The following is a 24253-nucleotide window of genomic DNA, read 5'->3' on the forward strand; positions in this document are numbered from 1 at the left end:
GAAATGGCAGGCAGCCACAGATGCAGACCTCAATTTATGTACATATCAAGCAATTCAAGTTTTTAGGGAATGTCATAAAACTTCTTTGCTTCTTGGGAGCACTTCCAGCATCACTAGTGACACCTTGCATGGGTCCCATGGTGTTATTCAAGGATTATGGTACTGTCACAGGAATGGGGTTCTGATTCAGACCCCAAGAGAGTTCTTGGATCTTGCACAAGAAAGAATTCAGGGCAAGTCCATAAAGTGAAAGCAAGTTTATTAGGAAAGTAGAGAAATAAAAGAATGGCTACTCCATAGACAAAGCAGCCCCAAGGGCTGCCGGTTGCCTGTTTTTATGGTTATTTCTTGGCTATATGATAAACAAGGGGTGGATTATTCATGTCTCCCATTTTTAGACCTTATAGGGTAACTTCCTGACATCACCATGGCATTTGTAAACTGTCACGGTGCTGGTGGAAGTGTAACAGTCAGAATGCCCAGAGGTCACTCTCATCACCATCTTGGTTTTGGTGGGATTTGTCTGGCTTCTTTACTGCAATCTGTTTTATCAGCAAGGTCTTTATGACCTGTATCTTGTGCAGACCTCCTATCTTATCATCCTGTGACTTAAATACCATAACCTTCTGGGAATGGAGCCAAGCAGGTCTCAGCCTCATTTCACCCAGCTCCTATTCAAGATGGAGTTCCTCTGATTCACATGCCTCTAATAGTACTGCACTATATGTGATAAGCAATATCCAGGAGCCACAAGAGATCACTTTTTACTGTGATACGCAATTTACTGGAGAGAAGAACTGCTCACATGGAGATAATTAGCATCACACAGCATTTTTTTTTTTTTTGAGATGAAGTCTTACTCTGTCACCCAGGCTGGAGTGCAGTGGCATGATCTTGGCTCACCATAACCTCCACCTCCCAGGCTCAGGCAATTCTCCTGCCTCAGCCTCCTGAGTAGCTGGGATTACAGGCATGTGCCACCATGCTTAGCTAATTTTTGTATTTTTAGTAGAGATGGGGTTTCACCATGTTGGCCAGGCTGGTCTTGAACTCCTGGCCTTGTGATCCGCCCACCTCGGCCTCCCAAAGTGCTGGGATTACAGGCATGAGCCCGGCCACACAGCATTTTAAGCAGACATTTGAAATACTTAAGCTTACTGCAATAGCAACAGGAGGTGGCTATAAAGTTATTATAGTAGCACAGTAAATACTATAGTGAACTTTGTGTGGTTATATTTCTCTCAACTGTGAATGGTGCCATGTATGATCTGTGTTTGTTTGCATAAGTTTTGATAAATTTTAAGTTTTTATAATAGATTTGTGAATACTTTACGGCAGTAAATGATAAAATAGACAAGCATGTACATGTATTTTATGCATTCATGACATACTTAACTTTTTTTTTTTTTTTTTTTTTCTGTATTTCTAGGCTATACAGTTTGTCTGTGTTTTCAAGCTGTCGCAAATCTCCAAAAATTTTTCCAATATACTTATTGGAAAATATCTGCTTCTAAGTGGACCCACACAGTTTAAACTCGTACTGTTTGAGTCAACTGTAGTTACCAAACAAGGAAGACAGCACAGGAGCAGGGGAATTTCCAGGCTGCAGTGAAAGCCCAGAGGGAGGCAGCGGTTAGAATTCCCAGAGAAGGTGATCTCAAGGCCTGTGGTGTGCTAGGGCACTGGCTCATCAACCGTGCACATCTCTTCCCAGTTCTCATTCAGTCACTTCATGGGTAGCTTTAAATCGACTGTAGTGAGAGTATTTACACCACAGAAACAAGCAAGTGCTACAGATCAGGGCTTTTTTGACCTGCAAAGTTAGTTGTTAAACTTTACCAGCACACCACTGGAATGGCTGAATGATACTTTGCCTGATAAAGGGAAGTAAGGAAGCATCCCAGGCAGAAAGGGCTGTGTAAACAAAGGCACAGAAATGAAAAAGAGCCAGAGGCAGGGAGAGACCAGCAGTGCAGTGTTACTGGCTCATAAAGGGGCAGGTGCTGCAGATGGGGAGGAAGGCTGGGGCCAGACCTGTGGGTGATCTCTTTGGGCATCCTAAGAAGTTATAATGGAACTGTCTCCTAGGGGAGAAGAAGGCACTGAGGGGTTTTAAGTAAAGGCCCAATAAAATACTATTTGTGTTTTAGGTTGATCATTTTGGGTGCATCATGGAGGGAATATTGGGAGCAGAAGGGTAAGAACTAAAGAGATGGTCCTTTAAGGCAGGGGAAGAAGAGGATATGAACTGGAGAGTGACAGAGGGATGGTTAAGACAGGAAGATTCAAGAAACGTTTAGTAGATTAAAATATTTGAGTTTGGTTGTATATAGCAGGCAGGGGAGGGGACAGTCAATATTTCTAGCTCAGATGGTGGGTAGATGAGGGTAGTACCAGCAACATAGAGAATATTGGACCAATTGCTGGTTTTAGGGGAGAAGATAAGTCCAGTTTGAGGCATGATGTGTTTGAGGGGCCTGTGGAACATCCAGGTAGAGATGGAGATGTCTGAGCTGGAGATAAAGGTTTGTCACTCATCAACTTACACATCACGTGGGGAGAGCGGCTGGACCCCTGGAGATGCTGGAAATGCTTGGCTGTCTCTCAATGTGACTCCAACTGCATCACTACAGGAAATTGTTGGAGACCTCCTGAAATGCAAATTCATATCTATGATGTCTGGGCCACTAGGACCCCAAATGCTCTGTTATGAGAACCTCTGGAACAGCAGATCCTGGGGATAGAAAGGAGGTTCCTTGCTGACAAGAGAGACACTGCAGAGATCAGTGACCCAGAGGATGTCAGCAGAGGTGTGGGCAGTCAAGGGTCAAGGGTCAGGGGTTGGAGGCAAAGAAGGACTGAAAGAGCAGAAAAATTATAGGCAGTTGCTCCAATCATTTATAAAAAATACCCTCCCTTCACTTAGACTCCTTGAAAGGAATAACTGGAACTCCAATCTTAAGAAAAGTCTAGTTAGACCAGCACTTCTCAGACATTAGTATTCCTCAGAATCTTCTGGAGGACTTATTAAAACAGACTGAACACACACACACATGCATGTGCACACACACGCGCGCGCACACACACACACGAGACATTGCCGGGCCCCATCCCAGTAGGTCTACAGTGGGGCCCAACAATCTGCATAATTACCCAGTTGCCAAGTGCTGCCGATGCTGCCCATCTGTAGGTCACACTGAGTAGCTCGGGGCCGGATTTCTCACTCAGTGTGTGAGGACTCCGGGTTTTGAGATTTGGGGTACTGCTAAAAATGTCTCTCCTCCTTTCTCCTCACTGCCTAGTGAAGTGAAGCCTCAGAAAGATCAGCCAGGGCATATTCAAGTTTTAATTGGTCAAGACAAAGCTTTGTGTGTCAGAAATCTCTGTATTGTGTGGGTGTGTGAGTGTTGTGTGTAAACGTGAGTCTGCCAAGGATGAGTGGAGCTGACCAAAGGTATACTCTGCACCCCACAACCCCAGCACATCCTGCAGAGACATCTATATTAATGGTGGCTTCCTGAGGTCAAATGTAGACCGCAGGATTCACATAGTCTTTGACCAGGTCCCCGGCCTAGGGGTTTTGACCCTCCTCAAAGGCTTAGACATTCTGTTGGGAGTCATGGGAAGTAGCCTGTCCTCTGTGAAGGAGGAAAAGAGCCACCACCATTTTGAGATGAAACTAGCACAGGAATCAGGTACTATAAGATCAGAGAAGCACAACTTCCCTGAAGAGGGAAGAGGAAAGAGAAGGAAGGAGCAGTTGTCCTCAGGCAAGGCAAGGCAGCCAAACTTTGCCTCCTGGAGGGAAGCCCACTCCTGCAGGCAAGGAGTGAATGTAACTCGTGAAGTCTGAACTCTGGACTGTCCAGACAAGCTGGTTTGTGGCTTCATTTCAGGAAGCCCCATTTACCTGATATCCCCACATTCTCTCAGAAGTTCTGGACATTGTTTCTATGCTCTGTACCATGAGGCACCCTGGTCATGAGGACCCACCCGACTGAGCCAGGTGGATCCTTGACCCAGGGGCAGTCAACACACAGGCTAACCAGGGCCACGAGGTGGCCTGTGGACTTACCAGACCCCTCAGATCTGCCTCTCAGGGAGCATGAACTCGTAACAGGAGGACACCGTCAGCAGTTGGTGTAAGGAGTGAAGGGAGGGAAAGAGAAGGCAGAGTAACACAAGGACAGAAGGCAGTGAGCAGAAGCCTGAGGCCGCAGCATAAAGAGGAAAGGAAGCAAGGCCAAGGTGGTTGAGTTTCCAATATGGCAAAACCCTTGAGATGGGGACGCAAAGCCTTGCCACAGAGGAGCCAACAGGAGCCACCTGGATCCTGACTGACATTCCAGGTCTTGTTTAACTGTGCCGAGGCCTGACTGTACCACTGTCCTTCCATGAGCCCCACAATATCCCCCAACCCTTAAGGAAGCGTGAGTGTGATGGAAGGGAGCCGCCCGACACATAGAGAGCAGAGGCCAAAGCTGGTAGACTTCATGGATGCAAGGCGCTCTAGCCCAGTGTGGGAGGTCCCTCCACTTGCTCACAATCCAAGTGTCCTTCCACTGCTAGGATCTATTTTTGCTCACACTTCTGACATGGAATGTGTGGGGTTTTCCCCACACCAATTCTTCAACTCTCCAGACCCCCGTTGGGTATCCTATAATTTAATTCTGATGCTAACTACCTAGAGTTAGCACAGACCCCACAGGTTAAGGGCTCAGTTCCACAATACTGCCCCCGCTTCCGATGCCCATCACAAGTCCAGGCCACCACACTTCTGATCAACCAGCTATGAAGTCAGAAGTGTTCCCACAACTTCTTCCTTGGGTTCAAAAACTTACTGGAAAGGCTAAAAAAAAAAAAAAAAAAACTTGGGGAAACACTTTGCTTTCATTTACCAGTTTATTTTAAAGGTTACAATTCAGGAACAGCCAATTGGAGGAGCTGCAAAGGGCAAGGAGTAGGGGAGGGGCGTGGAGCTTCCAGATCCTCTCTGGGGCGCCACTCTCCCAGTGTTCACCAGCCTAGAAGCTCCCTGAACCCCTTTAGTTTTGGGCGTTTTAGTTCCATAATGTAGGCATGATTGATTAAATCACTGGCCATTGGTGACTGAACACAATCTCTAGCCCTCTCTCTCCCCTTCCTGAAGATTAGGGGTGAGGCTGAATGTTCCATCCCTTTAACCACATGATTGGTTCCTCTAGTAATCAGCCCCCATCCTGACACTATCTAGGCATCCACCAAGAGTCACCTCATTAGCATAAACTCAAGGATGATTGAAAGCGGCTTATTATGAGTAATAAAAGATGCTCCCCTAACTCCTACGAATAAGGAAATTCCAAGGGTTTTAAGAGCTCTGTGCTGGGAACTGAGGATGAAGACCAAATATATATATATATTTTGTTATATCACAATATCATACCCTCATACTTACCTCAGAGTTGTTGGGGGCATTAGATAAGACAAGATTCGGAAAAGATTTATAAATTAACAGCAATTCATTAATATTAATGCCTCACCATTATCTCAAATACAATAAATCCAATTGACTGCAAATTCCTCAATAGAAACTGTTTCTTAGTCATGTCTTTACTTCTAGTAACCAGCCTAGAGCTAGGCACGATAGATGTACAGGCACCGTACACAGAAATGTCAGAAACAACCCCCAGTGCCCCCGACCCTGGCCCCAACAGGCTCTCCTCCTTAGCTCCTCACTGACTTTCTCCTAGTTCTTAAGATCTGGTGTATAAGGAAGGAAAAATATCTTTTTCTTACACTCATCTTAGGTTCATTGGCTGGGGCCCCTGTAAGAAAGGACAGATGAAGAAGAGAAAAGCAAACAAACGTATTCAATATAAGTTTTACATGACACAGGAGCCTCTATAAGGAAACGTGGACCTGAAGAAAGTTACATCTGAGTATTTTTTATTAGTGGGTTTGAATGGAAAGTAGTGAAGGATGTTAGGGCAGAAGAATGAGCTAAAAATGTAGTAAATGGAGGAAAACAGCCAGGCCTGTGGTTTGATTGCTCTTGGCCTCCCTGTCTTTGGAGATAGGGATGCTCCCTTTGCTCTGGGTAGAGGGAGGGCGCCTCTCACATGAGGGTCTTATGACCTGCATCAGGGGAAGGTCAGAAAAATCCTTCCTAGGTTTTTATGACTTGCCTCAGGGGAGAATAGGGAAAGGTCAGAGAGACCTTCCTGCACACACTGTTTCTCAAATTCCTTCAGCTTCAAATGTTCGATATGCCAAGGTGCCGTATTTTGGGGCAGCATGCTCTGAACCCAGATGGTATCTTGGCCATTGTTGATTCTTCGCCCTCCTGTGTCTCCCATCTCAGATCTCTCTAAATCCTACAGTTTCTTCCTTCTAAATGTCTCCCAGTGCCACTCTCTTCTCCATCCTTGTTATTTTCATCCTGGTCTAGTTCTGTACACTCCTCTAGTACCCAGCCTCCAGGATGGCTTTGTGGCATTCTTAGTCATGCCTTAGACTACAGACAGTTCCATTCTTCCTGGCATTCTCTGAAGACAAGCACCCATTTCTGGTCATCGTGTCCTCCCCAGCTACCAACTCTTTGGTGCCTGGCACACATGACATGTTTGTAGCACAGTGAAATTCAGAATGAGGGGCAAGCCAGTAGCAGCGACACAGAGAGAGAGGAGAGACAGAGCTGTGTCACTGGGTGGAGGGGAGGAGATAACTGGGTGGCTGGGGAATCTATGTGACCCGAAGTTCCTGGGAATATCTGGATCACTGAGACCCAGCTCTTCTTGGCTTCTAGGCTCTTTGAAGGTCAATGACAGTCATCTTGAACCAATTGTTGTGATCAAAGCCCAGGAGAATGCTAAGTACCTGGTACCAGCAAACATTTTGAGCTGAGGTTTCCTGGTAGAGGAGAATTTCAGGAAGATTTCCACAACGTTGCCTAATTGGGTCTATGGGGTGAAGTCTAAACTCTGAGCCTCTTGCCAAACTTTAAACTGCTTCTGGGATAGGACCTGGCCCCAAAGCAACAGTCCTAAATTCCTGAGAGAGTCTTTATGGGACTCTCTGGAGAGAGTGTGGTGCATAGAGAAGAGAGGGTGCTGGGTCTGGTGGCTAGGCATGGCTCGCCAGCCCACCCTGGGGTGCAGCCACCTCCAGGCTGGGGCTCCTGGCTGAGTCTCCAGCTTGAGAGCCAGCCTGTGTCTCCTTGTCTCACTGAGTCCCAAGGTCAGGCAAAGACTTCTGGGGCTGTGGTTGCACTTTAGAGCCTTCTACACCCAGGGCCATTTTGAGACCCCAGGACATGAGATACAAGCCCATATCAAGAGTGTGCACCTGTGTTGCCAGGGTGGCTTGAGAGACATGGCCTCTTGGCCTGCTTGATTTTGGCAGGGTAGCACTCAGAAGGACAGGTGACACCAGAGCCAGTCACATGTCCTGACCTCGGCAAACTGGCAGCCTCCCCACTCCAGCTTCCTGCCTTCCTGCAAGCAACAGATGCAGCCCAGACTGGACTCTAAACTGGGTAAGTGCTAGGGGACCTCTATGGCCAGTTCTTCACTAGCTGGGGGATGCGGGGGAAAGAGGCTATGTACAAAGAGGGCTGTGCAAGGGGAGGGCTGGGGTAGAATTAGGTTTGGGGATGAGGCAAGTATTTCCAAAGTTCTGAAGGCTGCAACTGTGGCAAGGAAGCAGGCATGTATTACTGGAAGAGCCCATAAGGCAGGGTTAGGGTTAATGGAGGAAAGGAGAAGTTAGAAAAAGGCAGATTTCAGGTCCCTGAAGAGCTCTAACAACCTGGACTTTCTGACAATGACATTACCGTGAGCCTCTCATGGCCCTAAATGTTTAAGCAGAGGCTGAGAAATCACGTATTGAAGAAAGGATCCTATGACAGGTGGCTCAGGGGTGGAGCCTGGACTGGTTTAATATCTGAAGATTCTGTCAAGCCTCAGATTCTGCACTTCCTGATACTGAAAGGAGCTTTTCTCTAAAAGTAGTTCCCCATCCCTTAATTCCTAATATCCTGAGATAATCTTTTTGGACATTGTAGCATTACCAATTAGAACAAAGCACCCCCGCCCCCTTCTTCAGAGCCATGTGCTATTCACGAACATCTTCCCTGACCTCAGTTTCTCTACTTTTAAACTGAGAAGGATTGAAATAGATTAGTGATTCCCAACACTGGTATACATAATTGCTAAGATAATCTGCCAAGGTAGGACCCAGAAATCTGTATTTTTAAGCAGCACTTGGGTAGCTACGAGGCACCTGGCTCGATGCCATTTTGGGCACCCCGTGGCAGGACCTGATGACATGTGGTGTTCCAAATCTCTTTGGAAATGAAACTGTGGTAATCCACAGTGCAGATTTTGGTATTCTGGAAGGCTAAGTAGGTTTGTGTGTGAGCATATCTGCAAACCCTCCAAATGGCATTAATGGGACAGTGTTTCTCATTTAATTTGATGTGGGTGTGATTCAAGGCTTCAGCCAGCCCAGGTTAGGGATGTGAATTATGAGTGGGCTCCAATAACTAGGGAAGGCATTATTCCACCAATCTAGTCCCAGAGCAGCAAAGATGCAGGCAGGTCAGGCATGGTTACCAGAGGAAACACCTGATTCCTTCTCCCCAGTTCAGAATTCTGAAGACTTTGGTGGGGACTCCATGTTATAGGTTCCAGAAACTCAATTTTGTCAGATTTTGTAGAGCAGATGGTCAAGATCAGATGAATTGATTTATGCTAATTAAACACACAAAAGATGGAAGTGCAAACCAGATACTGCGTAAGAAATAAAACTGCTAGTCTGGTTGCGGTGGCTCACGCCCGTAATCGCAGCACTTTGGGAGGTCAAGGCAGGTGGAACACCTGAGGTTTAGAGTTCGAGACCAGCCTGACTAACATGTGGAAACCCTGTCTCTACTAAAAATACAAAAAATTAGCTGGGCATCGTGGCACATGCCTGTAATCCCAGCTACTCTGGAGGCTGAGTCAGGAGAATCACTTGAACCCAGGAGGCAGAGGTTGTGGTGAGCCGAGATTGCGATATTAACTGTTAAGGAATTAAGAAATTGTATGTTTTCCAGCCAGCACATTCTCTCCCTGTAAGACTGTCTGTATGAGAAGTTAAATTATCATAGAAACTTGTTGGGTGAGGAGGAGCCAGATGCAGAGGGATGGGCCATGTGACCTCAAGGGCCAGGATCACTGAGCCGTGACAGCCTGAGGTCTCCAATTATGTGGCAGAGACAGAGTTGCTCAGAAGCCCCTGCCTTCCTGCAAAGTGCCAGAGACAGTATATGCAGACATATGATATTGCTTTAGGTATACTAATATCATTGTTTAGGCAGAAATGTCCTTCATTTTATTCATTCATGGTTTTATTAGATTTCCAAGGTCTATTCTTCCAAGGTCCTCTCCACAGCCTGGCTTTTAGATCACTTGATTTTTATAGTTGAATCTAACAGAATAAGTTTATTTATAATTTAGAGACATCATATTGTAAAAAAAGCCATAGAAAAATAAACGTATTTTCTGCCTTCAGTATTCCTAGGGATGAAATAGAGAGTTTGAAATGTAGGCATCCAACCAGTCTGCAGTGACAGAATTTATCTTGCTTGGCCTCTCTGCCCATCCAAAACTAGAGAAAACGTCCTTCGTGCTCATCCTGCTGATGTACCTGGTGATCCTGCTGGGCAATGGGGTCCTCATCCTGGTGACTGTGTCTGACTCCCACCTGCACACGCCTATGTACTTCTTCCTGGGGAACCTCTCCTTCCTGGACATCTGCTACGCAACCTCTTCCATTCCTCTGGTCCTGGATGGTTTTCTCACTCCCAGGAAAACCATCTCCTTCTCAGGCTGTGCAGTGCAGATGTTCCTCTCCTTTGCCATGGGAGCCACAGAGTGTGTACTGCTGGGCGTGATGGCGTTTGATCGCTTCGTGGCCATCTGCGACCCCCTTAGGTACCCAGTAGTCATGAGCAAGGCTGCCTACATGCCCATGGCTGCCAGCTCCTGGGTGGCTGGTGGAACCAACTCCTTGGTGCAGGTCTCTCTTGCAGTACAGTTACCCTTCTGTGGGGACAATGTCATCAACCATTTCACCTGTGAGATCCTGGCAGTTCTGAAGTTGGCCTGTGCTGACATCTCCATCAATGTGATCAGCATGGGGGTGGCCAATGTGATCTTCCTGGGGGTCCCAGTCCTCTTCATCTTTGTCTCCTACATCTTCATACTAACCACTATTTTAAAGATCCCCTCAGCGGAGGGGCGGTAAAAGGCCTTCTCCACCTGCTCTGCCCATGTCACTGTGGTGATCATTTTCTATGGAACCAACCTCTTCATGTATGGGAAGCCCAAATCCAAGGACCCCCTAGGGGCAGACAAATAGGACCTTTCAGACAAACTCATCTCCCTTTTCTATGGACTTCTGACCCCCATGCTCAACCCCATCATCTACAGTCTGAGGAACAAGGATGTTAAGATTGCGGTGAGAAGTCTGGTGGCTCAGAAATGCTTCACCCAGTGATGAGTTATATCCCATGATCCATGCACTCTGATGGCTCTCATTTGAGAATCTCAATGCACAGCAAATCTAGGTGAGGGGCAAGTTGAATTTAGAGTCATGCTACCCACAATGTGGCTCATGGGTCAGCAGTATCAGCATCACCTGGGAGCTTATTAGACATACAGAGTCTTGAGACCCATTGCAGAACTCCTGAATTGAAATCTGCATTTTAACAAGTTCCTCCAGGTGATTTGTACAGATCTTAAACTTTGAGAAGTATTGGTTAAAAGTGTATAGTGGATGCTGTGGTGTGCTGCCCAGATTCCTTTTCACTCCACCTAGCACTCTCATTACCCCTGTGAATATTGGCGGTCAACAGCATTCAATGGAGTCTCTCTGCAGTGTTGCCTTTGTCTAAAAAGAACTGCCTCACCCAAAGTCACATTCCCTTCTCAAGGGCAACTCATACACAATGATGTCAATGGCAATATAAAGGCCCAGTCCTTGCCTCAATGGGGATATCTCTAAAGGATCATCCCAGCTTGAGAGCTTTCCCATGGCAGTTCAAGCTTGCCCTCTGCCTAGCCCTGCTTCTTCTACCTGCTTACATCCTGTACAGGTGTTAATCTTTTAAAATTTTTATTTTAAAATTTTCATGAGCATATTATAGGTGTATATATTTATGGGGCACATGTGATTTTTGATATAGGTATATAATGCATAAAAATCACATCAGGGTAAATGGGGTACCCATCACCTCAAGAATTTATCTTTTCTTTGTGTTACAATCCAATTATACTCTTTTAGTTATTTTTAAGTGTATAATAAATTACTGTTGACTAGAGTCACTCTGTTGTGTTATCACATATTAGACCTAGTATCACATACCAGACCTTATTACTATATTTTTGTATCCATTAACTATCCCCCCTTCTCGTCCCACCACCCTTCGAAGACTCTGGTAACCATTGTTCTACTCTCTATCTCCCTGAGTTCAACTGTTGTGATTTTTAGCTCCCACAAATCAGTGAGAACATGCAAAGCTTGTCTTTCTGTGCCTGGCTTATTTCACTTAACATAATGACCTCCTGTTCCATCTATGTTGTTGCAAACGGCAGGATCTAATTTTTTAAATAATGAATAGTACTCCATCGGCTATATGTGCCACAATTTCTTTATCCATTTATCTGTTGATGGACATTTAGGCTACTTCTAAATCTTGGCTGTTGTGAATACTGCTGCAATAACCATGGGAGTGCAGATCTCTCTGATATACCAATTTCCTTTCTTTTGGGTATATACCTAGCAGTGGGATGGCTGGATCATATAGTAGCTCTATTTTTAGTTTTTTGAGGAACCTCCAAACTTCTCCATAATAGTTGTAATTTATATTTCCACCCAAAAGTGTACAAGGGTTCTCTTTTGTCCACATCCCCACCAGCATTTGTTATTGCTTGTCTTTTGAATAAAAGCCATTTTAACTGGGGTGAGGTTATATCTTATTGTAGTTTTTATTTGCATTTCTCTGATGATCAGTGATGTTGAACACCTTTTCATATATCTGTTTACTATTTGTATGTCTTCTTTTGAGAAGTGTCTATTCATATCTTTTGCCTATTTTTCAGTCAGATTATAAAGCTTCTTTCCGATAGAGTTAAGCTCCCCATACATTCTGATAATCAATTCTTTGTCAGATGGGTAGTGTGCAAATATTTTCTCCCATTCTCTGGGTTGTCTCCTCACTTTGTCGATTGTTTCTTTTGCTGAGCAGAAGCTTTTTAAGTAGATGTGATCCCTTTGTCCATTTTTGCTTTGATGCCTGTGCTTGTGGGGTATTACTCAAGAAATCTTTACCCAGTCCAATGTCCTAGAGAGTTTTTGCAATATTTTCTCTGATAGTTTCATAGTTTGAGGTCTTTGATTTAAGCCTTTAATCCATTTTGATTTGATTTTTCTATAGGGTGAGAGGTAGGGATCTAGTTTCCTTCTGAATATAGATTTCCAGTTTTCTAAGCACAGAGGTATTGTTCTTCAGAGCACTTCTCAGTAAGTGTTCCACATGAAAATCTCCCCATCAGCATCAGCTTCCAGGGAACCCAACCAATGGCAGACAACTACAGTCAATCTCAGCACAGGTGTGTGAACAGCATGCCTACATCATTGGTGTATGTCCTTCTCAGGTGTTTTCTGTACTCCCAAGGACAGTAACTCATTTAATTCTTTTTGTTTAAAAAAAAACCCAATTGTTCCCTAAAATGTATTTGATAAATTAAATTCCTCTAATTTTCATTTCTATACATAAATCTTTATTTGAATTTACTATGAAAGTATTTTTACTCCTGAACAGAGAGTAAGCAGGGCTGTTTAGCCTACTAGGCAGGAGGGCTCAGTAGCCAGGTCTTTGACATTTTATTGAAGGACAAAGATGTCTGAGATCTAGAAAACATGTTAGTCCTTTCCACAAAAGAGAACATTATGTAATCTTCAATAATGAGTAAACTTTTTTTTTTTGAGATGGAGTCTCACTCTGTCGCCAGGCCGGAGTGCAGTAACACAAACTCTGCAACCTCTGCCTCCTGGGTTCAAGTGATTCTCCTGCCTCAGCCTCCCGAGTAGCTGGGACTACATGCATGCACCACCACGCGCAGCTAATTTTTGTATTTTTAGTACAGACAGGGTTTCACCATGTTGACCAGGATGGTCTCAATCTCTTGACTTCGTGATCCACCCACTTCGGCCTCCCAAGGTGCTGGGATTACAGGCATGAGTCACTGCACCTGGCCGAGTAAACTTTTCTTATTCATTTCTCATTATTTTAAAACAATCTGTGGATTAGATGCTTCCACTTTGCAAGAATTCCTGCATTTTCATAGTTGTCAAAAAATCATAGAATTGTAAATTAAATGAGCCACTTATAAAAAATTTTCAAGACAGAAGTAGAAAAATCATCTCAAATTTACCACAAAATTATACACGAAGTGGGATACATGTTCATTTTGACATGATATGGGCTATGACCTCTAAAAATAAGAGTGCCCAGGCCTGCAACAGTCTTGAGGGAGACCTGATCGTTCCAGATCATATTTGTCTGTAGCACCTAGAGAAGTCATTAGCATACAAGTGCTTAAAAAGACACACAAATGTCTTTCCCCAGGTATCTTTCACTCTCTCTTGCTCCTACTCTTGTGCTCAGAGAGATGTGGCATGTGTGCCTGGTAGACTTTTACAGAGGGCTTAAGTGAGGGCTCAGGTGGGTGAAACTTTTGGTTTCTGGTCTGGCACATAAGGAGCTTGAAAGTCGTCATTCTAGTCTAATAACAAGTAAAAAGCTGAATCAACTGAAAAATCAACAACTCTTCTTAGATCTGTCAGATAGATACAGAGAATTACAATTTACTGGAGCAAGGACCCACAGGCAAAAACCTCCATTGGACAGTAACAAGGTAGGAAAACCTGAACTGTAATGAACGAATTGCTGGAGGCTCAGTGTGGAACAGTCTGAGAGTTCAAAAGTCCTTGTCGGGGAGGGATGGGGTGCTCCCGATACTTTAAAGTAACCAGTTTGAAATATGCCAGAGCATTCTTTTTTTCTTTTTTTTTTTCTCACTCTGTTGCCTAGGCTGGAGTGCAGTGGCATGATCTCCACTCACTGCAACCCCTTCTTCCTGGGTTCAAGCAATTCTGCTGTCTCAGCCTCCTGAGTAGCTGGGACTACAGGCATGTGCCACCACATCCAGCTAATTTTTTGTACTTTTAGTAGAGATGGGTTTCACCATGTTGATCAGGCTTGTTAAATAAAGTTCCTCTTCAAAGACACAGTTTGTACGACTTTCTTGTTCTTTGTTCTGCAAGGAATCTTTCCTGCCTTTGCTGCACTTGGACATGTCCAGGTGTGCCTTAGCTTTACTCAGTCTGTAACCCATGTCCCCTTCCTTATTTGGGAATGTGTTAGCTTCGTAGTTCCCCTGGGAACAACCCCTGTCCTTTGTTCCTCCATTGCACTTTTACCCATTTAGGAAAAGTTTAAGTTCCTAGCCAATCGGGATCAGTTTAGACTGAGTGATCTAGTTCCAGCCATTGGAAGCGGGACACAGAAGTAGGGACAGCATTAGGAATAAATATCCCTGTTTTCCTTTGTTTATTATGCTCTCACAGCAACCATGAGTGTGAGTGGCACCCTTTTGTTGAAGTAAATTTGCCTTGCTGAAAAATCCTTTGAGCACTCATTTTCTTTGCAACCCTGAGCAATTGTTTCCAACAGGCTGATCATGAAGTCCTGACCTCAAGTGAACCACCTGCTTCACCTCCCAAAGTGCTGGGATTACAGGTGTGAGCCATGGTGCCTGGTCCAGAGCATTCTTTTACCAAGGTCTAACCTACTGGGGTTTTATCAGAGTCTAACTGACCCGGCATAAGAGAAATGTCCAACTCTAGCAAGCTCTAGACCTTTGTCCCATCTAAAGGGTAGAAAAAGACTAAGAGGCACTTGCACAGATCACATGCCAGGGACATGGGCTTCCTAAAAGACTGAGACCTAATCATGGATTATAGGGCACTTCCTGTCACCCCTCTCTCACCACCCTATACTCTATCACCACATTAATAAAGGCATATTTACTCCAGTTCCTTTTACCCACTACCTCATGTCTGGCTTTCAACAAAAACTTACAAGGCATATTATGAGGCAGAAAACATAGGTTGAAGACAGAACAAACACCAGAACCAGACTCAGGTATGGCAGAGATGTTGGAATTATCAGACTAGGAATTTAAAGTAACTATTATTAATATGCTAATGATTCTCATGGAAACAGCAGACAACATGCAAAAACAGATGGGTAATCTAAGCAGAGAGATTCTGCGAGAGAATCAAAAAGGAATGCTAGGTATCAAAAACACTGTAACAGAAATGAAGAATGCCTTCGATGGGCACATTAGTGGACTGCACATGGCTGAAGAAAGAATGTCTGAGCTTGAGGATCTGCAATAGTAACTCAAAACTGAAAAGCAAAGAGAGAAAAGACTGGGGGGAAAAGCCCAGAAAGAATATCCAGAAGTGTGAGACAAATACAAAAAGTGTAACATATGCAAAATAAGAATACCAAAAGGAGAATAAAGAGAGAAAGGGATGAGAAATATTTGAAAAATATGGAGTCCTGAGGTAAAAAAGTTTGAGAACCTGTAGGGGGCACATGGCAGCATATTAAAGCTTATGTACATGGCATTTAAGGTTGGGGCATTGGAAATTACTCAGGCATTGTGTATGTTATTTGTGCATGGGAATGAAACTCTTTGACCCTGAAAACAGGACAGGGACTGGAGTGTGTGGTGTGATAAGGACTGCTGAAAACAGCCTCCTGAGAATGCAGTTTGAGTGTGTATGAGGTCACAGGTGCCTCAGCAACCCACCTCAAATGACCATCTAGTGGATGTTTGTAGTTAATACAAGCCCTTTCAATAAATACTTGGTGGACAGACGCTGGGGTGGACTCTCTCAGAAGAGCTAACCCCTAGCCCTGCTCAGCTGGAACTCTCTGAGTACTTAATTCTTGGCATTCACTGCAGCTATACGCTCTGCAACTGATGCCCCTGACATGATCACCTTGAATTTATGTGTGAAGGAGGAGGAGAGCTCATCAATTTTGGGGGAATCCCGGTAAGGGACAGTCCTGACCCCCATCAGGAGGATGGGACACATGCGTAAATTATCAGGCGTTAAGTTATCACAGGTCAAGAAATGACCAAAGAGCAGAAAGTGTTTTTTAAAACAGTGCCACAGCTACTTAAGGCTATTCAGTGCACCGTAGAGCCTGGAGCCCTACACAAGCTTATGCTCTTAATTCGGCAGGAATGCCCTTGGTTTCCTGATCAAGGAATCTTAGATTTAGAGTTATGGGAGCAGGCAGGTCACTGCCTGAAAAGAGGATATGAGCAAGGTCATTTTACTAATGTTAATATTTTGACCACCTGGGCGCTGGTACAATCTGTGTTGTATCCTCTTTATCTGCCTGATTGCAGTGAGTCAAGTCGCCCATCTTCTCCACCTGAAGGGAATTCAGGAGATTTAAAGGAGAAGGAAAAGTAGGAACCAGAACAACAGGAAGAGACTCCTCTCCCTCCTTCAGTCTCTACTATGGGGAATAAGGAAGAGATTTTTTCTAGTGAGGATAAGGATGGACCGGAGCCTTTTCCTCCCCTATAGAAAAACTATTGTCCTCTTTTCCTCTATCCTTAAAGGAACCTGCATCTGTTGGCCCCATTCAGGCAACAGTACCTCCCATCCCCCTTGAGGAGATTGGAGGCTGCCCAAGGGACGGTTCCTGGATGAGACCACCAGTCAGCAAACATCTACACGATCGGGTGGCCGCGTCTCCTTGACAAGACGCAGCAGTAAGGAATGTTTGTTTCATTTTTTAATAAAATGTTTAAAAACACTGTGGCTGGGAAACTTCAAAGCAGACCCTATGCTGCATGTCTGCTTCTCCCCTGAGCCTCTCTGCTTGGGGGTAGTAAAAATTTAAAAAGCCCAGTATATTTTCAGTACCTTACCTAACAGGGTTGGCTCCAAGCGTAGGTGGTCTGGAGGATCAGGGAAGAGGTCTTTTCCCAGCCTGTTACCCTCTTGCCTCCTGCCTCTGCACTCACACATGCACTTTACCACCTGGATATTCTCTGGCCTCTTGCTGCCACTTGTAGTCTTCCTTCCTCTCGGGATAAGGGCAACAACAGGTGGCAGGCTATTAAAAATAGAGGCGCCTAAAGAGCCAGGAGCAGGTGAAAAGAAACCGACCACAGCCCTGCTTTCCCAGCTCACATCTAAGACATTCCAGCTAAAGGCTAATGCAAGAAAATGGCCAACACCTGAACACATTTAAAACAGGATTTTGGTTTTTTTTTTCCTTTTCTTTTTTTTTTACACACTTAAGCTAACTCAATGCGGGTTTATTATTCTGGTAACTTAGTCACATTCTAATAACTTTCAAGGGCCAAAATATGGTAAACATCACTTAAAATATCATCCCTTCCATGCCTCAGTTTAGCAGGTAGTCTTTATCTTTTGCCATTTCTGTATTTTATATGCTATTTAACCATCTTATAATCCCTCTAAACACATACAAAACATCACAGATTTAATAGCTTCTCTTCTCATAAACAGGCACTGAAGTTGTGTCCAATTATCAAGATATAACCCATTACTCTTTTCCTACTGTTAAGCAAGGAACAATTTCATACTTTCTTAGCTTTTAATCTTGATTGGCAAATAGCAATGGCTAACTTTATTGGTAATATCAGCTTTCACTAACCCGCCTCTAAGCTCCCGAACTTTTTACAAGCTGTGCCTGTTATAATTTGTATCTATTGTTGTCTCTGAGCCCTTGCTTCATGCCATTACTGTCTTTACAGATGGTTCAGACAAAACTGAAAAGCAGCTATAGTGTGGCAAAATGTCATGCAAAACTGGTGGCACAAAATCCAGGAACATTTTAAAACTATGCAACAGTTGGATTTAGGTGCCCTAATATTGGCCTTACAAACTTTTCCTCACCAAGACATAAATGTAATTAGTCATTCCACTCAAGCAGTATATAGTACTACTCATTTAGATCTTGTACAAGTGAAGGGCATTACTAATGAATCTCTACTAGTTTCGATTCTTGCAGTGCAAGAGCTCCTCTGTGCCCATCGTCACCATATTTACATCACCCATATTCGCCCTCATTCTAGGTTACCTGGTCCCTTTACAGGAAACGCTCGAGCTGATGCTCTGGTACAACCACAAATGTGGTTTGCAGACTTTTCTGCATTTTTGTGAGCTCAAGCTGATCATATTTTTTTTCAACAGTTTCATTTAACACTTGCTCAAGCTCACATGATTGTTAAAATTTGTCCTATTAGCCAACGGCGTTCTCTCTCTCCTTTTCCCTTAGGACTTGGTGCCAACCCATGAGGTTTGGTGCCCAGTGCTATCTGGCAAACTGGTGTTACTCAGTATCCACCCTTTGGATGTTTTAAGCTTCTCCACATTCTTGTGGATGCTTACACAGGTTTAATACATGCTACCCAGTGGACTAGAGAAAAAACTAAAGATGCAATTGCTCATTTGTTTAAATCGATTATAACTGTAGGCCTTCCACAAACTATAAAAACTGATAACGGGCCTTACTATCTATCTTCATGCTCAATTTACATATACATTGAAACTTTAATACATACAACACAAAACTGGTATTCCCTATAACTTAGCCAGTCAGGCCATTATTGAATAAACTCATCAAACTCTTAAAGTGTATCTTAATAAACAAAATAAGGGGGAATATGGGGGTCTCTCCTTGAGAACGTCCTGTCATTGGAGAATCGACCAACAAGGACAGTGATGACTTGGAAGGCATCTGACATTACTTGAGGACAGCTAAAGAAATTGGATCAACAAGCAACTATCCAGCTTGCTGCCATGGAAGACCCTGCAACTGCAGAGAACCGGTTTCTTCTTATGTATCTGGTGGTAATTGGGGAAACATCTGAGAAAGTAAGACAGACATGGATGTTAGGGTGACTGGTAATTCTTATCCTTTGCCAAGTGGGATCAGCTCAATAACATGTTTATTGGAGTCATGTTCTAAATCACGCTGTTTTTTAATGTTTTTACATGGTGGGATGCTGACCTGCCTTTGTCATCTAATAATATTTCTTGGACAGGAGGTCAATAGATGCTCCTGTCTTAACCCTTAATTGAAAATTTGAGGTGGATTAAACTTAATAAATCCTTGACTTGATTGTCTAGTAATCCCTCTCTTTGTTTTTCCACAATAGCACATGATAAGTGTGTTACTCTTATTCCTCAGGAATATCTTTACTATCAGCCCAAAAGGGATGCTAAGCTTGCAAGTATGACCTTTATTTCTGCTGTTACTACTACTCTTACTGAAGTCTCTAATGAAGCTATGCAAGTGCCTGATCTTCCTATATGCCGTCCGAGTAGGGACTGAGATATAAGTTTGAGGCCATCTGTTAATCTCCATGCAGGCAACCTGTGCAGTGCCAAGGGCCTCTGTTTGATAATGACACTTTACTTAATTGGGGTCCCCATGGTTATCTTATGTCTGCAAATCAGACTATTGGATTTGGGAGTCCATCCTATAGTTCAATAACCTGGTCAGAGTATGGGCTTTCAGGACCAATATTACAACTAAAAGGGAAACAAGCTTTAAGCCCTGCTCATACCCACATTTGGAGACTAGGTCTTCTGTTTTTGAAAGAGTTCTTTCACATGATGAGTACATTCCTGGTGATGGCAACTATACCCTCTCTTTACACAATAATGTTACTAACACAGTCCTGATTTGTACTATGCACCTCTGTATACTTCTGTTTGGGCAAGGTGTTCCTAACATAGAGCAGAATCAATCCTTTATAGTAGAAAAAGTCTCTTCCAGTAGCTGATATGCTACATGCCTGTCTCAACAAAACATTACACAGTTAAATATAACCTATGTCATGACTTTAATTGGTGAGCAGAATTGTGGTTGCCTGTAAATTTAACCCGGAACTGGGAACAAGATTCCACCTTGCAGTTATTTAGAAACGCACATTTGCAAGAAGCTTATCACAACCATTTGCCTTCTCAAATTTCCACTCTTGAGTGTGAATTGAAGAAACAACTTGAAGAATGGTTGCAGCAATTACAAACAAGCATCCTTCAGCAAATACAAGAAGGCTTTCAATGGTTAAACCCGAACACTTGGTTGTCTGGGTTAAACATACATATTTGGGTGATGGCCACTATACTTGTTCTTCTTTGTATCTGTTTGATAGGCATCTGCAGATGGCTCTGTGCCACCACCCAATGCATCTATGAGCAGAGAAGAATGATAGAAGCTTACCTTGCATTGGATGACCAGCACGCTCTAAGAATTAAAGAAGGGGGAGAAGGAGAGGGTGGTGCATGGCAACATATTCAAGCTTATGTACATGGCATTTGAGTTCAGGGCATGGAAAATTACTGAGGCACTGTGTATGTTATTTGTGCATGGGAATGAAACTCCTTGACCCTTAAAACAGCACAGGGAGTGGAGTGTGTGGTGTGATAAGGAATGCCGAAAATAGCCTCCTGAGAATGCGGTTCGAGTGTGTACAGTGTCACAGGTGCCTCAGCAACCCACCTCAAATGACCATCTAGTGGATGTTTATAGTTAATACAAGCCCTTTCAATAAATACTTGGTGGACAGATGCTGGAGCGGACTCTCTCGGAAGAGCTACCAGCTAGCCCTGCTCAGCTGGAACTGTCTGAGTACTTCGCTCTTGGCATTCACTGCAGGCTACAAGCTCTGCAAGAACCACTACCTTAAACATTTTCTTTTAAGTGAAAACATACGACTGTATTTATTTTCCAATCTTTTGACACAGAGAGAGGACCTTTCGTGTCTGAGTCCACTGATTGGACTCTTAAATAAATCACACCCATGGCACATTGTCTACAATTTTCAACTTAAATTTATTAGAGTAAGAATTTGAAGATTTTTGCAAAAGGATTGCGGGGCAGAATCTGTCTAGATTTTAACAATTACCTCCCTGACATCTGATATGACAGCCATTTATTTTACTACGAATCTATCCAAAGCTTTCAACTCAGTTTTCATAAAGGCAGCACTTTCCACTCTCTTTTTAGATCAGTTTGTGTAACTTAAGTTAACTTAATACAACTACAAGATTAACCATTGGCTTGAGCAGGCTGGGGAATAAACGTAACTGCCCTTAGTGTACCTCCCAGCTAGTGGGAGCAGGCATGTTGGGCAGCCAGCAACTTGGCATGGGTGCTGGTCCCCACATTTTGCAGAGGGAATGGGGAGTATTAGTTAATCTGGATAGCTAGGTAAAGGGAGATTGGTTAAAAGCATTTTGCAAAATGTGGCAACCACTATTAATATTAGTCCCCGTCTATGAACTCAAACCTTCCATGCACACTAATCCATAATCCTCAATTATAAGAAAGATTTCTTATTTTCATTCTTATCCTCAGTAACCATCACAGTGCCTGGCACAGAATAAGGGGTTAATTGGAGGAATGTTTTGACACTGAGTCTAAGTAACACTTCAGTCCCCAGTCCTGTATGCTAGTTTAAATATCCTCTCTTTTCTGTCTCCTCTGGTTTTTTTTTATTGTTTTTGTTTTGTTTCATCTTGTTTTGTTTTCTTTCTCTTTCTTGGTTTTAAAATCCTGTCCTTTGCTCAACCTTTCTTTTTCTCCCTGATCTGTAGTGTCTTCTGCTGACAGGTCTAGTACACTGGCCCCCTCATGCCCTTTCCCCTGACTTTCTTCCTCTGATTCTTCCCAGGCTCTCATACAAGTTAAGGGCACTTGGCAATTATCTCACAGAATGTAGCTGTCACCAGGACCTTTCTGGAGGCCAGGGGCCCTGTCCTTGTCATTTCACTATCTTTCTAGCGCCTGGTGCTAGCCCATGGCACGTGTTGCTTGCTTCCTGATGTCAAGGGCAGAGGTCAGGGCTGGTCAGCTCTGGATGTGTCTGAGGGGCTGCAGGGAAGGCCATGCTCAGGGCACAAGTAGATGACCAGTGTGTCTGTCTCAGCAGTGGCAAAGTTTTTCCCTCTTGTTTTGACAGGTTTACAAAGGCAAGTGGCAGAGCTTCCTCAGACAGACATAACATTGTGGCCAAAGCATGGTAAGAATTTGGTTATTGCCTCTAATTCCAGGATGGTCAACAATGACAGGATTGAACTTTCTAATCCAAGGAACACTTCTTTGCAGTAAGAGTTAAGATTTACATAGAGCTATCTGCAACTTGTCTAATTAGGTTTGTGGGATGCAGGCCCTAAACTCCTGTGAGGCCCTTCACTAAACTTTAAATTGCTTCTGGGATTAAAAGTGGCCCCCAAACAACCAGAGCTCTAAACTGCTCCATGGGCCCCTGATGGAATCTCTGGAGAGCAGGTCAGGGTGAAGGCACAGGGTGCTTGCCCTGAGCATGCAGGCAGGGCATGACCACAGAATCAGCTGGAAGCAGCTCCTTGAGCTGTCCTTCCTGTCTGTATCTCACTCAGCATGGAAAAGCCCAGGAAAGTGAACAGCTAGAACCCCTTCAGCTATGGCCAACCCCACATTCCCTTTACCTTGCTGTGAAGTGTGAAGAAATTGCTTAGTTCCAAGACAGCTAAATAGAATTTGCTGCATGCTTCCAGGCACAGCCCCAACCAATGGGGCTAGTTGGAAATGGTCAATGTGTGCAGTTGGAACAATCATTCTGAAGCCTGGAGAACTTCCAGCATCATCCCCTGCTATGAGACCTTTTGTCCAGGTGAGTGCCTGTCCCCACCGTGAACTTATCTTCACACTGCATGTAGACAGGGTTCTCTCTGTGGCTAAACCTTCTTCAGGTAGGTAAGCAGAAGAGCAAAGGTTGTGAGTGGGAACTTGGTCATAGCTTCCACAGGGTCTTTTACAGGAGAAAGGGAGCAGGGATATCCTGGGAGTCTAGGCAAGTGTGGGAATGGGGCAGAGTCGGGGGAGGAATGGGGAATAACATTAGAAGCAAGTTTCTGAAACCTTTCTAGCAATCGAGGCCATCCGGCAAAGGAATGGAAGGTATCAGCTCCATGCACCTAAAGGTATTCCAAACAAAAATGGGAAAATTGTGTTGCATGGAAGGTATTCATGCAATGAAGGAAAGCGAGATAAGACCAGTAACTTTATAACGTCTCTGCCAAATCTAAGATTTTCCAGTCAGCAGTGCTAGTATCTCTAAAGAGGATCTCTTTTCCCCACATATTACTGATGCCCACACTTACTCTTCTCTGGTAACTGCATGAGGATGGCTTCAAACTGGTCCAGTTTCTCCTACCTGATCTCCCCCAGCCAGCAACAGTGTGATAGTTACAGATGGAACGTGTGGTGCTCAGGGACACCACCCATCCCCACCCAAGCCCTGACATGAGGCAGAGATCTTAGAGAAAGCAGTGATACCTCTACTCTTCATAAAAATCCTAGGGAGACCCAGCAATCCCATTACTGGGTATATATCCAAAGGATTATAAATCATTCTATTATAAAGACACATGTACATGTATGTTCATTGCAGCACTGTTTACAATAGCAAAGACCTGGAACCAACCCAAATGCCCATCGATGATAGACTGGACAAGGTAAATGCGGCACATATGCACCATGGAATACTATGCAGCCATAAAAAGCGATGAGCTCATGTCCTTTGTAGGGACATGGATGAATCTGGAAACCATCATTCTCAGCAAATTGACATAAGAACAGAAAAACAAACACCACACGTTCTCACTCATAGGCGGGTGTTGAACAATGAGAACACATGGACAACTCACATGGAATCTACTCACAAAGTCACACTGGGAGGGGAGCATCACACACTGGGGTCTGTTGGGGGGAAACAGGGGAGGGACAGCAGTGGGTAGGGAGGTTGGGGAGGGATAACATGGGGAGCAATGTCAGATATAGGTGACAGGGGAATGGAGGCAGCAAACCACATTGCCATGTATGTACCTATGCAACAATCCTGCAGGTTCTGCACATGTACCCCAGAACCTAAAATGCAATAAAATATATATTTAAAAAAACCAAAAAAACAAAAAACAAACAAAAATATCCTAGGGAGAGCGAGGATGACCAAGACTTCATAGTCAATTCTTCACTGCTTGGTAGTTCTACTCTGGCACAAATGGACTGGCAAGGATCTAATCAGAGTGGTAAGGGAAGGAGCCTTGGGGAGAA

General features: G+C 44.0%; 1 protein-coding gene and 1 pseudogene across 1 annotated transcript in view; one reads left to right on the forward strand and one right to left on the reverse strand.

Annotated features, from left to right (window-relative positions):
- The window catches only part of LOC105724606 (olfactory receptor 13C7-like), a 105081-nt gene that overhangs the window by 16524 nt on the left and 64304 nt on the right, over positions 1-24253 (reverse strand). The gene's annotated exons all lie outside the window — the stretch shown is intronic.
- Positions 9562-10518, forward strand: LOC105724516 (olfactory receptor 13C7-like; annotated as a pseudogene).

The sequence above is a fragment of the Aotus nancymaae genome, unplaced genomic scaffold (genome assembly GCF_030222135.1).
Source record: "Aotus nancymaae isolate 86718 unplaced genomic scaffold, 86718_ANA_hifiasm-v0.15.2.pri h1tg000003l, whole genome shotgun sequence".
In the NCBI taxonomy this organism is placed as follows: domain Eukaryota; kingdom Metazoa; phylum Chordata; class Mammalia; order Primates; family Aotidae; genus Aotus; species Aotus nancymaae.